We start from the raw sequence: 15,882 nt of genomic DNA on the forward strand, positions 1-15,882 counted from the left end.
CTGATGAATGTGGACTCGCCATTGCAGAAGAAGACAAATGCCGCCTCCATGCAAACGGGACAATGTCATCACAACTCTGACGCCTGGGCTCAAAATGGGATATGAAAGGAGTTCATTTCTGCAGTCCATTTCATTTCAGGAGTGTCATTTCCTTTGGAAAGGCTAATGAGTTTCCTGATATCAAAATGGTGGGGTTATCCCCAGGGTTGGTCATTGGGAAATGAAATCACGTCTTGTGCTCTGTGCCAATTGCGCAGCTGCAGATTTGATGATAGCAGGGCGATTTCTGCAAAGGAAACATTTCCCAGGAGACTTCTCACCTGAAAGGCAATGGCTCCTTTCTCAACCTGCACAGCCCAGTAAATGTGTGTGTGAGTGTGTGTGAAGAGTCGAAGTTTGTTTTTATATCCCCTTGGTCTGAAGAAGAAAAGAAATTAATTCAATCCTCCAACTCATTAGATAGGTGAAAGCCAAACAGGGAATTTAAAGCAGAAGACAGCCGACGCCTCCTCCATATACCATCATGAATGCGATGGATACAGAAGTATTGTGAAAAGATAGTGGAGAAGATTGAAATACATTAGCGTGGAGCAGCATAATAAATGCAATGTGAGCTATGGACAGATTTGGGCATCAAGGGTGGAGGTGATGGAAATGGAGGACAGGAATGTAGTGAGGATGATGGATAAAAGAGGAGGAAAAGAGCAGGCAGGGTGTGGGGATGTTGGGGGTGTTGGGGGGTCAGTAGTGAGTCTCACTCTGTCACTAATGATGGAGGAAGGTCAAAGCTGTTCCACAGTAGAGAGAATTGAGTGATGCAAATTAGGCCTGATGCTCAATCAGATGCACAGAGAAAGCCAGAGAGGGAGAGAGGGAGCGAGAGAGAGAGAGAGAGAGAGATGAAGAGAGGCTGCTTGAAGCCTGGAATGTATTATTTTAAACACCCTCGGTTTATAACACAAGGTGTCAAAATGTAAAATAGTTTCAGTGGCATTCTAGTGATTGAAAAGGCCCCACATTTTCACATGAGAAAAGATGAAACCCATGTGCCATTTGTACAGCCGAGTGGCTGACTGGTCTGTGGTACAAATATATAATATATAACAGTGTGGCAAGTAAACAGTGAGAAACGGAGTGGCTTGTGGGGAGACTGAGGGGGAATGGGGGGAGTATGACAGCTTTCCTTTTCCCAGTCTTTGAAGAGCAGCATGATGCTGTATTCACACTGGAAGAATTTACGATGACACAGCTTTGACTGAATGCAAAAACCTTTTCCAGCACTGTCTTATTTTATATATAGAATCAAATAAAGAACTCAACATCCATCGGCTTCAAATAGCTGTGGCTTCTTGCCCAGAAGGATGTCCACGTCCAATGAAAATGTGTGATGTGGGTACAATGATGGGGGAAAGCGTTGCATATGGATTCTTGGTAGTGCTGTAGACAGCAGAATAATTGCACTGCTTCATGGGTAATGGTGACCCTGTTAGCCCAAAAGCTCATTGGCTGTCTGTTCTGCCAGTGCAACCAATAGGAGCAGCTGTTGCCGTTTCAGATGTGAGGATGAAAGGATGGAAAGAGGGGGGAAGGAAAGATAGAGAAATGGAGGTGATTGCAAAAGGAAAAAAATGTGGAAATGGATGACGTGGGGAGGGGACAGAGATGGAGAGTGACAAGGATGGAGATGAAGAATAAAAGAAACAGGGGATGTGAAGGAAAGAGCTCAATCCTTTGCACTGAGAAAACAAAACCGACAATCCCTGAGCACTGATGACACTGTTCAGTTTGGAATTGTACAACAGCAATATACTGTGTGTGTGTGTGTGTGTGTGTGTGTATGTGTGTGTGTGTGTGCTGTTCATCTTGGCGTGTGTAAAAATAGGGTGCTTCACAGGGCATTAGGTGATCATCGCACTTCCTGGATCCTCTTCGCACCAGGAATCCCAGAGGAAGACAACTATCCCCTCTCTTTCTCTCACACACACGCAGCTTTATACACATTTATATGTACACACACACGGTTGCGAAGCCTTTGTAAAGACTGCAGAGCAAGGTGGTGAATAGAAACACATTACAGCAAAGAGGAGGTGGAGGAGGAGGAGCGGTATCACAAGGGAGCAAGTTTCTGGAAAGGTCATAAAAGGAGTTGAACAAAAGGGATGTTGGAGGAGTGAGGAGAAGGTAAAATGATAAATAAAACACATGCACAAGAAAGGAAAATAAATAAGAGGAGGAAGGGAGGATGCTCCAGAGAAAGAGGCAGCGCTCTGGAGGAGGAGCAGTTTGACAGGCTTAGGTGGATTTCACGGTTGGGGCTGCAGATTGATAATCCCAGCACCATGACAACTTCTGTTAGTCCACTGATGTCTGCAACTTCATATGTATGTACACACATTTTGCACATCTTTTACACCTTTATGAAATGCATAAGCACCTTTTCACCTTTTCAAAAGCTTTACAGAAGCACAGACCAAAATATAAATTTCTTTGCACCATTCTCCAAGATAATCAATACCAAATAGTTTTAACATTTTGCATGATTTACAGGCTGGCTGGCTGGGTCACCTTGAGTTGAAGTGTAGATGGGACACATGAACGGTAAAAAACATTCCCCAGCATCGCAGCAGCAAATAAGAGAAAATGAGCTCAGAAACATCTGCAGTTCCAGCACATCTAGACAAACTCCATCTGCGGTGGCGGCTTGTGCGATCAGCCCACAACAGCTGCTGATGGACTCCGTGGCAAAATGTGTTAACTGTTGTTTCCAAGGTAAAAAAAAAATGATGCATCTCACTCAAACATCAGAAAGAATCACAGCCGTTCATGCTGCCTTCATAACTGAGTTAGTTATACTAAAACAGTAATTTGCACTAGAATACACACCACCATGGGGATGGTAATGTTGGAGCCCTAATCACATTACTGATGGTTGATAACTGAGTTTTAGGCAACACTACCACTGAAGCGTAATTACCATTATCCAGTGCTAAATTCAAATAAGAGAAACCCTTTGCTACTGTTTCATCAAATGATTCTTATTCAATAAAGATAGTGATGGTGGGCACGTTTTCCTGGGAGAATATTTAACTAGTCAGGGTCCTTTATAGCTAAAGAAAGCTGTATCATTTAAGAGCTGATGGGAATTGTCCCCAAGGAGCAACCGGTTCAAATTCAAGGACTCTCTCCTTCTCTCTCTCTCAAATGCTCATCTTGCTCTCTTCCCGTCTCTTAGGGAGGTCACAGCTGAAAGTTTCAATGATGCCCCAGGAGAGCAGTAATAATCATTCAACTGTGCGTCTGCATCTATGTGTGTCTGCCCGAGCGCATGATTGACCTTATGTGCGCACAGTGTGTCTGTGCTTTGTCCACATGAAGATCATGTAGAGATGTGTTGGTGGTTGACCGCCCAGTGGCCCCCATTGTACCCTTTGAAGGCGTATCAGATCGCCTGCCACTCAAGTTGCAGCACCATCATTTTGCATCCCAAACAGACAATTCTGTTACGAAGCATTTTACCTCTCTCCAGAAAGTCATAAAAGTCAAACTGAGAGCTTGTCGTACTTGTTAAAAGGTGTTCAACTACTGTCATTCTACATCTTGAATGCAAAAATCGAATCCAAGTCGGAGTGGGACAGCAAGTGCTCCATAACAAGACACCCGGTGAGGAAACTGTTGCATGTTGAGCCATCAGTTATTAATCAGAAATCTGCCAAACGGCACCCATCATGACCCTATCAACAAACACAAGTACACACACCTCAACAGACACACACTGATGAAAGCACACTCCCCTAATCATATACTGTTGATACAAAGTCACAAACACACAAAGTATGAGGCTGAATTTATACCCCATCTGCTTAGTATGCAGTCCCTCCCAAGGACAGACAAGACAGGGAAGAATCTGCACTATCGTCAATTGATGGCAAATGAACTGGTAGTAGGAATGAGAGAGAGGCACAAAGAAAGAGTGAGAGCGGTGGGAAAGGCACTGACAGATCACCATTCGGAAATAGCCTGAATAGTGCAGATCTGAAATAATTCCCCCTTTTTTTATGATCCTAATTTCAACCACAGTGGCTGAATAATTCATTCCAGAGCAATGACATGCAGGGAAAGGGACAAAGAGCCATTGCTCTATTTTGATTCGCATAATAAATTCATGACTCTATGTCGAAAAGGAAAGGTGGAGGAGGGGGAAGGGGGCAAGCACGGCCTATTGGTTAGCGCTGTCACCCCACAACAAAAAGGTCACAGGTCCGGTTCCCGGCCTGGGGCTTTTCTGTGTGCCGTTTTTATGTTCTGCCCATGCCTTTGTGGGTTTCCTCCAGCTACTCTGGATTCCTCCCACTGTCCAAAGACATCATGTTTGGGTTAACTGGTGACTCTAAATTTTCTGTAGGTCTGAGTGTGAGTGGTTGTTGGTCTCTGTCTGTTGGCCCTGTGATGGACTGGTGACCTGTTCAGGGTGATCCCGCACTCACCCAGCAGCTCATGCGACCTGGAAACAGAAAAACGGTAGAAGATGGATGGAGGGGAAGGACTGGGGGTAGGGAGGTGGACGCCTCAGGCCAGGTGAAAGTTTGAAACAAGTATGAAACACAGGAAGGAGCAGCTGGAGGAAAAGAGGCTTTCAAATGGGAAAGGAAGCAGAGAGTTTTGAAATAAATAACCATATTTGAATTGCTGTCAAAAAAAGATCCACACACGAACACACAGCTGACACAGCATATTACCCCCAGTGTCAAGGGAAAGTGGGGAGAGCTGACGGGCTGAGAGGGGAAACCAAAAAGGAAAAGAATGAACCAAATGCAAAAAGGTTCACACAAACAGACCTGGTCTGAATATAGGAGAAGATTTTGTTATGAGTGGTTTCTTAAAGTCCATTTATGATCTATCTTTTAGAAGAAGTGAGTTCTAAAAAATTGTTAGTCCAACTGAACCGAAAAGACTTTCTCTTGGCTTTCTGTTTTATGTCTTGCTATGAAGGAAATCATTTCAACTGAAAACAACTAAAAAGTGTCTCTCAGTGTCTTTACTGCCCCGGGCCTGAATCATTTTGAATCAGGTGAGAGTTCATGTCACAGTGCCACGCTATTCCCCATTGACAGAGGTAGAATGGCCCAGACAGCCATAAAGGCAGAGGGACTCTTCCACTGACACACTAAGTGGCTTTGAAAGTTTCACAAACTGACACTTATTATGTTGTTTCACAAGACTGATGGTTCTCCCGACCGCAAGGATTTTTTGAAAGTCCCTTCCCTAAAGTTTCGTAATCATTCCCACCCAGGTCTGTGCAACACATCAACTTCAGGAGTGAACTTTTCATATTCTATGCAGATATTGCTTGTTTTCTTGATTTCTCTTGGATAAAATGTTTCAGGGATGTTCTGTCTGGGGTTATAGTATCCCAGGGAAACTTGTCCAACAGAACTCATCTGATTAATCGGGAAACGATGCACTGCATGAATTACAGACAAAAAAACAAGATGACAAAGAAGCAGAAAAGCAACTTGCAACAGGCCTTTGTTCTCTCCAAAATAACGTTCATTTTTACATGTTGCTGAAACAAACTGACTCAGGGAACATACAGCACCACAGAGTAAGTCACGCAAGACCATAACTTAATGAACATTTTCTATCTGCTCATCACTATCTTTAACTCTGGGAATGTAGATGAACATGCTAATATGCACAAACGCAGCTGCTGCCCTCCTTTTCTCCCTCTCTTCTACTTTTGGAATGAAAGAAATCTGCAGCCTCCCTAAATGCAGTGTCTCTTCTCTGGGATTTGTTTTCAAATGCGAAATAAAAAACCTGGCTGCCTTGCTCAAGGGTAATAAGTCTCAGACTGATATAAAACTGGTGAAACACACAGAGGTCGACACTCAATTGAGCACATAATTCGATGCAGTTTTGTTGTGAAAGAAGAGGCGAGGCCAAGCAAAGAGTGACTTCATTTTAAAGAGGTGGCTAACATTTAGCTCCACGGAAACCTTAATGGATACTGTATCTACACAGTGACTCATCAGTTGGCCTCTTTATAATATGTGGCACAAATAAAGGACAAAGCGACACATTTGTGCTGGCATCCCCAAGTGACTTCCACATGCCTGCAGTCCTACAGGGAGGGCGATGCACATGTGTGCTCGCCCCAATGCCTGTGTTTATATACACACACCAATGGTGAACTTTCCCTAGGCTTCTGCAAGCCCGTTTGTATAGCAGTGAGGCAGAAGTAATGTCTGAATCTGTGCTCCCTCAGAGCAAAATGTGTGTGTGTGCAGAATAGGAGGTCAGTGCTGAAGGACATTACAGAAAATCTGTCCATCTACATTCACCCAAACAAATAACTCTCATAGCAGCAGAAGTTTAATGTGAATAAAAAATGCCAAAATCACTGAATGTGAACATCTGAACTGCTGCTTTGACTTGATTTCTTTACAGTTGTTTTTTTTTTTTTTTTTTTTTTTTAAGGAAACAGAAACAGTGGTAATACTGAGTATAGTTTATGACTCATAGTTCACAAGCAGATAAAACCAGTCTGAAATATCTGTGGAGACAGCGTCCAAGCTTCTGGGTGGGCATTAGCTTCCACGTAAAAGAAGTTGACAGACATTTCAGAGGCAGCGTTGCTAGGCGACGCACTGTCAACCGCCCTGGTACACCCGAACATGTAGCCTACTGTACAAATGTTGACAAAACACGCTGTTTTCTGACACATCCACATGGCGGATATGAAGTCTTGGCTACATAGCATTAGCTATATAAGACATCTGTCCCACACGTTTGTTTCCAGCACTTCACTTGGGATTGAGTTTCTCTTTTGAAATACTAATTAGTTGATAGGAACTCTTCTCCAGTCGCATGTCATGAACATTTAAGAACTACAGCTCTATAAATTAATGTCTGAACAGATATGGGGGCTGAGTGTAAAGGTAACCTTGTGTGAAACTTTTTTAGTTCCCAGAGCAGCAGTGACACCGCTGAATGCGATGTGTGTGGGAGGATGGTGAGGGATTGTGGCAATACCACAAATCTTATTAAGCATTGCCCCAGATTTAATCACAATACAGAATATTACGACGTTATTGAGGAAGGGGAGAAGTGCTGCAAGAGACTTCACTCAACAAGGCCTTCTGTTTTGACAGACATTATGTGAGTACACACACACACACAGAGGGAGAGCGCATGCATCTATCACTGTCAGTGACTGTGGGATTGAGATTCACCTCCGTCTTGGCTACAGTCTTACATTGAAACAAATAAATTAAAGGGTTCTGTGTGGCGTTTGAATGTTCTCCCTGTTCCTGTGTGGGTTCCTCCCAGTCTAGGTCCTCCAGCTTCCTCCCACCGTTCAAAGACAAACAGGCTTAAGTCAGTTTTTGACTTTAACTTTCCCGCAGGCTTGGATATGAGCATGAATGATTGTTCAACTCTGTACAGCTCAATATCTCAGGTCTGCGGTTGTAACTGTACCTCTTCAATCCCTTTTTGTGTATTTTGAACAAAGTATCTGTGTCTAACTTGTATTAGCATGACCAACCTGGGTTTCATTTTATGTTGTTTCAGAAATCTGTAATGTATCTCAAATTACTATTCTAGGAAAAATAAAAATAAATAAATAAATAAATCACCCTCTCTCTGGAGACAGAGTTAAATAAAACAATTTGAACAGTTTTTTTATTTTGATGTATAAGCAAAAAATTATTTTGGGGGCATGTTTTTAAATTCTTCCACCAAAACATTTCTTTTATGACTGTTTTTTGCTTCAGTCTTTCATAGAGGGCACTTTAATTCCTCCCAGGAATGTAAGCAGTGTTGAAGACATGATACTTGAATCATTAAAATCCTATTTGAAGGACTTGGGTACAACACTCAATCATGGCTTTCATCCTAACCCTCCTCTCAACCTCGCAGGAAAATGTGGTTTGTGTTATGCCAGAACAAACTGTGAGATCAGAGGAGAAATCAATAGCAATACAGCGTTCATTAACAGAGTCCTCACGGATCAGAAAGACACTATTCCGCTGAAAATGACAGATGAAAGAGAGAAACAGAGGAGAAAAGAGAATCATACAAGTGAGACTGATTGACCTTATGTCTGTAAAGAGCATGCTCCAAACCTACAAGCACACACACACACACACATCCACCCACTCACAAATGCTTCAATTGTGCTCGTGCCTAGAAGACATGCGGTTAGAGTTAATTAACAACGTCCCCCCTGCCCTGAAGGTCTGCTCTACAGATGGCATTAGAAGGTAACACACACACGTACACCTAAACACACCCACACATACACAGTCTAAAGTCTTACTTCAGTTGCGAGAGCATTGACATGATGCGTTGTCTAGCCTTTAACCTTAAACGTAACCATCAGAAATACGCCGGAGCCGAACTCCTTACCCTAAAACCTCATAACCGTTGGAATGAGGACTCGCAAAAATTTATCCACAACACACAAACTCATAGAATCACACATATGAATGCAGCATGCTACCAGAACAGTCACTAATTAAGCTAACGGAAATTTTGAGAATGCATAAATTTAAAATTCATGGCTTCCTGTCACATAAAAAGCAGAAGAGAGGGAGAAGAGGAAAAGGGAATAAAGTAAACTTCCTGCAACCTTCATGCGGTTAGTAATTGAGTTGCATTATTTAAATATTTGGTGGCGCTATCAAAACGGTGACCGAAGTCAAACAAACATAAGTTCTTAATACAAACAGGGCAGAGATATAAACACACACACAGACAGAGGGCGAAAAAGTTGGTGGCTTTTGTTGCAACAGGTATCGGTGAAGAAACTCTCCTTTCCAATTGACCATTTTAATCTGGTCTGCTTTACAAGTACGCATACTTAAAGAATAGTTTCTTGAAAAATCTAAACACAAAGGATTTTTCCCCCAAAAACTCTAATTGGCTTCTATTCCAGGTCACATTGTGTGTTTAGCAAAATTTGTACTGATCTATCGAGAGTTTTCAACCACAACAGTCTGCATCTATGACCTCCACACCAATCATACCTTAGTCATACAATGTATTTAAAAGCCCAGATTAAAAACTGTTGTATATGTTACAACTGTGTTGTAAGGTTATGTTTTAGTATATTTTTGTGATGACCGGTTGTATTGTTTTGCTTGAATGCAGCCCACAGGGTCGATGAGGCTGCCTCCTCACTCCAAGCTGGCTGGGGATTGGCTGTAGAGAGGGATGATCCTGGTATATGGCATCAGCGCGTGGCAGAGTGGTTGATGTCTGCAACCGCTCCTCATCCTCCTCGTCATCCAACCAGCCACATTAAGTATACAGCTCGCTTTTGTGTAGGGATGGACTGCCATTTGCTTTGTTCATTTGTTTTTTCCTGCATTTGTTAGTTAGGGTTAGTTAATTGGTTAGCTTGCCAAAAAATATTGCAAAATATATGTCAATAAAAGCTTTTTCATTCTGGTAAACCAACTTAAAACAATCAAGAGTTAGCAAAATAACAATTTGTGTTTGTCTAATGGAAGAACAGACAAAGGTCTGATGGGTCCAGAATGAATCTTTAGAAATCTTGTTAAGATTGTATATAATAGGGATTGATTTCTTTTTGAACCGTCAGCTGCTGCTTGAAAATCAGGGTAATTACATTACTGACGGAGAACTGGAGAATCCTACCTTGCATTAACATAGTAGTGCCAATTTGAGACTCAGCTGGAAGGTCAGTTAATTGCCTGCTTTATTCTGACCATTGCATGAAGAAACCCAGGCATTTTTCATAGCCAACACTTAGCCAGCCTATTTTCTGGGCTCCCTTTCCTTGGTTTAGTAAAAGTAGTCTCATAAAAAGCTTGGTGTAATTTTAATTTCAGCTATTTGATGTTGTGGTAAAAGGCTTTTTGTCTCCAACAATGGATTTCTCTACTCCCTGTGGTTGAACAAGTGGTATTAGGAGGTTATTGAATGGTGTATCAAGTAAATTTGTTGGCAATCAAATTGATTTTCTTTGGAAATAAACGTGTTTGGATGTAAAAACAAAACCCTTCAAAATTAGGAAAATTTGATCCCTTAGCTGAATTTCACCTGACTGGATAATCACTAGCTGAATGGAAGATGAGGTGGACAGATCATTGGACTTTGTATTACTCACTGGGAATATTTTGGTAATTTCAACAAAAGATTCAATCATCACTAAATTCAATTTGAGAGTTTACCTCACAGAGATAGAGAATGACTGCAGGGTTGGTTGTGTCAGACTAAATAATGAATCAAAGCTGAATGCTAATTCATTATGTGTGTTAGGCAGAGATACCAGGTGACCTTAAAACTTTCCTTTCAGAACAGAAGTAAACAGGTGAAACAGAGCGTCAGAGCAGGGAGTGGAGGAGAGACAGTGTGCAGGTCTGAAGGCGGAAGAGCAGATTGAGGAAAACATGCAATGTGTCATCTCAATGGAAGGAAGTTTGAGAGGGAAGAACAACAAGAGAAAGATGAGCTGATGGAAGAATGGAAGGGGGTTAAAGTACGGTAGTAATGATACAGACCGCAAAGAACTGCAGTTCCCACCAGAAGGTTATTTGTCCTGAGATAAAAGCCCACGTATTCACTATTGACTGGGATCATGGCCCATATTTTACACACACATGGGACAACAACATGTAATGATAACCTCTGCTAACCTTACTTTACATACAGTGGCAATATTACAGACTTAATGATACTGTCCCTGAATGGAACTGGAAGCAAAAACATTACTGTTAGTTTTGCGAAGCAACTCTGATGCAAGCTCAAAGCTCTGTGCTGTAATTCCACACTGAATAACAAAGACATTTGTGTGTGTGTGTGTGTGTGTGTTATGGATGAATGTTTCTGCCCTCGTCCGTTGATGCAGCTGTCACCAACCTGTTTTGCGCCACGGACCGGTTTCTTGTAAAAGAATATTTTCAGAAACAAATGAAAACAAAGTGAATAAAAATACTGACCATTACGCTGAATATATGAAGTGTGACCAAATTGCTGATAAAGCGTATGTCTGCATGTGCTGAAGGCTTCATTGCCTCATTTTCTAGCCTGTCACCACATATTACGCAGAGTGAGCTTGGTGTGCGAGAATCACCTGTAGCGATAATTCTGTATTTTAAGGACTCCTGATATTGTCTTTCAAATGCAGCTTTCTTTTTCTCTTTTTTTCTGTCTGCTCATTGGGCCTTTTCCCCTTATCAAAGAAGTGCTCGAAATATATTTGTTTTTACTAATTTTTGCTAGCTTGTGGTCTTAATTTCTGATGTACTCTATCATGTGACCAAGATGAGCATCTCGACACATGTCCAGATTCACAGATGGATTTATCTGGCCCATCCATCTGCTACCACTTTTCCTTTTCCAGGTCACAGGGAATGCTGGAGCCAAACCCAGCCAGCGTTCCAAACAAGGGCGGGGTCACCCTGGACAGGTCTGTCCATCACAGGGCCAACACACAGAGACAGACAGAGACCAACAACCCCTCACACTCACACTCAGACCTACGGACAATTTAGAGTCACCAGTTAACCCAAACATGATGTCTTTGGATGGTGGGAGGAAACCCACATAGACACGAGGAGAACATACAAACTCTGCACAGAAAGGGCCCAGGCCGGCAACTGACCCCGCAACCTTCTTATTTTGGGGCGACAGCACTAACAACTATGGCACCGTGCTGCCATTTATCTGGTCTTTTTTTTTTTTTATAAAATAAAACATCTTTCAGACTCTGATGATCCCAAAAAAATGTTATTCAGTCTTTCTGTGTGACATGTAACCAAATGCCTGGTGTTTGGGGACCACTGTGTTGATGCACCTCAATCACCAACTAGCAGCAATCTTCCATGCACGACGTCCTTGAGGCCATTAATGTATTCCTCAAGGTCAGTTGTTATCCTCGCACAGACACACACACAGATCAAAGGTCCTTCAACCCAAGTATGTAGCCTCAGTCGTCTTCCCAATCAAAACCTCCCGTGTGCAGCCCATCATGCTTCCTTTCTTCCTCGAACAGAAACATCACACTAATGTTTTCTTCCCCGAAGCCCGAACCTTCTGTTATAGGACCTATCTCATCCTCAATCTGTCTCATTTCATAGCTTTGTTCATCTTCATCAGGGATAATCACACTATACACTTAAAATTGTTAAAAACAACTGAAACGGACAGTGTGGAAACTGATTTCTGATTTAGATTTTCAGTCACACCTCATCTCAGTCAAAGAGGGAACAAAGGTGAATGGTAAAACTCACCCGGTAGGGAGCTAGGTTTGTATGGATAATGAAACTGTAACAAATCAGTTTGCACTTTACTGTTTGGGTGTCAGGTTTACAGCTGCTGATACACCACCAATATACAGTTAAAACCTTAAACACCTAATTGGATCACTCAAAGTTTCTTTCATCTGATAAAACTATGTGAAACTATCAACAAGATTTTGGGAATGCATGTTTTTTTTTTTTTTGTTGTTGTTGTGTCAAAAAATGTGCAAACTGATTCTCTAGTAACACAGTTTTTGTAACTGATAGGACTGATGGCCAGAGTGACACAAAATGATAGCCAGGTTGTGACAAATCCAACTTCACCTTTGAGGTGCAGCAGAAGGCTTTTATACATAAAAGAAGCCCTCTGCTTCCCGGGGCTTCTATCTGTGTATCTGCCAAGGTCTGTCTCTCTTTTCAGCCTCTGTCTCCAGGGGTAGCAGGAAACTATCACTCCACTCACTGGAAAATGACATCAATGATCCGCACCTGTCAGCGCTGAGGCCAAAACATTTTCACCCACATCCGCCCATTTTTCTGACACTATCCAAACTCCCTCTGTCCCATCTTTCCCTTTGACACGCCACATTCACCTCAGTCCTCCTTTATGTTATTCACAGTTCAATCCGTACTTCCATTTTCCTTTGCTGCTCATTATGTCCCCTTCCTCTTATCCTCCCCCTCCTCCCAGCGACCCCACTGTGTCTTATTTGCAGTCCGAGGCCCCATCTGTGTCGCCTCACAACGTTTTACAGGCTTGGCAGCTGAAAGGATAGTGACGCCACAACTCAGGTAGCTGTCACAGCACTGTGCTGAAAAGATACCAGGGCTGGTTCTGGGTGTGTTTTCCTGTTTTATGTGAATGTGTGTTGCATTTTTGTAGTACAGAGCTTTAAATGGTAGCATCCTTACCACTCAGCTGTCACGAGAGACAACATACAGACAGAGGGAGAAGACGAGAGCTTCAATACAAAAGGGACTGCAAAGAGTCAATCAGTGGGAAATCTCTCTACTTTCAGAAAGTCCACCCATATGCCAGGAGCAATCTGCCTGCCAGCTCTCTGTCTTTTTTTTTCCTATGTTTTGTGCTTTTTTTCCTGAAGGCAAGACTGCAAACTCTGATAAAGTTAGGAACTCAAACAAGTTAATGAGGGGAAGGAAGTAATGAGCTGATTGCCTGATTAAAGGCATATTTCTCCTGCAAACCAAAAATCCCTCCAAGCGATTTTATATTTGCATCTTTTCTGGATTTACAGGAGCAGCCATAAGATGTAGTTTCACTCCGACTTTGCTGGGGTCACACTTTCTCCCTCAGGCCAAAGCATCCGTGAGAAACCGGCCATGAAATCATCACTCGCCTTTCGCTTTGACTGTCGAGAGGGGCAGACAGGAAACTAGCCAGCCATGCTGTCCGGAGGGGCAGAGCCAGGTAAAGGTAATGGCTTAGCAAGAGAATGAAACAGGAGATAGGATCAGAATGGAAAGGGAGAGAGGTGACAGGCTATAATTGGAAATGGAGAAGAAGAAAAAAAGATGATGAGAAAGGGGAGAGGGTGGATGGGGGAGCTGTAGATCGAGAGACAGAGCGGTGGCTGGCTGATGCACCTCATGCAAATCTGCTGTTTTAAGCCATATGCACTCTGCCACAATGTGACACAACACATGGCCCCACATGTCATGTTACCACACATGGGCTTCTGCAGTGCAGCAGAGTAAGCAGAGCTATACGTGTCTCAGACCAGAGCTCACAAACAAGTCCGGACTTCACACAACTTCACTTGTCACATTTCGGTTGTTGTGCACAATTTATGGCTCTGCACAATGTGTAGAATGAATAATAGTAACATACAGGCGTTGATGTGATGAGCAGTGTAGCAGGTGCTGAGAAGAGTGTGATGTTATTGTTAAATTTGTCTGCACATATATAATTACTTGCATCATCCCTCTGAGAGCTTATGAAAGCCATGAAATTCCTCCAGTGGTACACAACAACGCTATAACAAGATGTAGATAAGAAAGCATGACACACACACACACACACACACACACACACACACACACACACACACACACACACACACACACACACACACACACACACACACACACACACTCCTCTTCGTCCTCCTCCTTTTACTGCAACTATCTGAGGGCAAGTAGGGAGACTTGTCAGGATGCGTAGCCGTCAACAGTGAAGGTCTGCAAACACGCACTGTTGCGTTTCACGCGTGTCAGTGCTCTAACGCTAACAACACAACGAGCTCTGGGGACAGAATGTCCGTGTGTGTGTGTGTGTGTGTGTGTGTGTGGACATACCCAGGACTGAAGCCTGCTCCTTGTTGCCTCCTCATCTGCGCGGCTGAATGTGAATCTGTTTTCCTGTCTGTTCTCTCGGCTCCACAAGTTCCAGTCGCCCCGCTCCGTCCCTCCGTCCCTCCGGCCCCCCCTCAGTCCGGCTCCGTCTCTCACTGAGGCATCAGCTTCTGGTCCAGTCCTGCCAGCCGCCCCCTCCCTCCTCCCTCCGACAGGCTCCGGTGTGCACACCTCCTTTCACTCCTCCTTGGTTAATAACCCCCCTCCTCCAGAAAAAAAGCATCCGGGTATTCCGGAGTGGGGGCTCGTTGGATCGCTCCTCTCTGTTGGACTGTGCTCCTCAGCGGGTGAAAGAGGGAGCAGAGGGAGCAGAGGGAGCAGAGGGGGAGGATGCTGGAGCTGCCTCCTCCGGTGTGACGGCCTCTCTCTCTCTCTCTCCCCCTCAGTCACTGTCTCTCACTCTCTCTCCCCCTCAGTCACTGTCTCTCACTCTCTCTCTCTCTCTCAGTGACTCTCTCTCTCTCTTTCTCAGTCACTGTCTCTCTCTCTCTCTCTCTCTCCCTCAGTCACTGTCTCTCTCTCTCTTTCTCAGTCACTGCCTCTCACTCTCTCTCTCTCTCTCTCTCTCTCTCTCTCAGTCACTGTCTCTCTCTTTCTCAGTCACTGTCTCTCACTCTCTCTCAGTGACTCTCTCTCTCTCTTTCTCAGTCACTGTCTCTCTCTCTCTCTCTCTCTCTCAGTGACTGTCTCTCTCTCTCACTCTCTCTCTCCCCCCAGTCACTGTCTCTCTCTCTCTCTCTCCCTCTCTCAGTGACTGTCTCTCTCTCTCTCTCTCTCCCTCCCTCCCTCCCTCCCCCAGTCACTGTCTCTCACTCTCTCTCTCTCTCTCCCTCAGTCACACACTCTCTCTCTCTCTGTCTCTCTCTCTGTCTCTCTCCCTCTCTCCCTCAGTCATCCTCTCTCCCTCTGCTGCTCTGGCTGTTTGGATTTACAAATCAGTGATCCGCGTGTAGCTAAGGGAGTGTTTCTAAACAGCAAGGACAAATCAAACAAACAAACACACACAAAAAGCCCCAACACAATTAAACGATTTTAAGGGGCGATAGGAAACATAAGAGTGAAGTCTAGTAATGCTTTTTAAAAAGAAAAGCGAGGGCGGAGCATATATATAAAACAAAAAAACCCAACAACCTAAACACCAAAAAACAAACAAACACATGGCCCATGACTTCAGTGAAATAATGGTAAATTAACTGTCCCATTAAATGAGACACTGAAAACCACTGAATGAAATGGTATC

At 43.5% G+C, this 15,882-nt stretch overlaps 1 protein-coding gene across 1 annotated transcript in view; it reads right to left on the reverse strand.

Moving 5' to 3' along the window:
- The window catches only part of lingo3b (leucine rich repeat and Ig domain containing 3b), a 33,124-nt gene extending 18,412 nt beyond the window's left edge, over positions 1-14,712 (reverse strand). Inside the window, exon 1 of the mRNA XM_029525378.1 lies at positions 14,586-14,712. The gene's annotated coding sequence lies outside the window, so the exon portion shown is untranslated. The remainder of the gene's footprint in view (positions 1-14,585) is intronic.
- Positions 14,713-15,882: the final 1,170 nt, after the last annotated feature.

This window comes from Echeneis naucrates, chromosome 17 (assembly GCF_900963305.1).
Source record: "Echeneis naucrates chromosome 17, fEcheNa1.1, whole genome shotgun sequence".
Classification (NCBI taxonomy): domain Eukaryota; kingdom Metazoa; phylum Chordata; class Actinopteri; order Carangiformes; family Echeneidae; genus Echeneis; species Echeneis naucrates.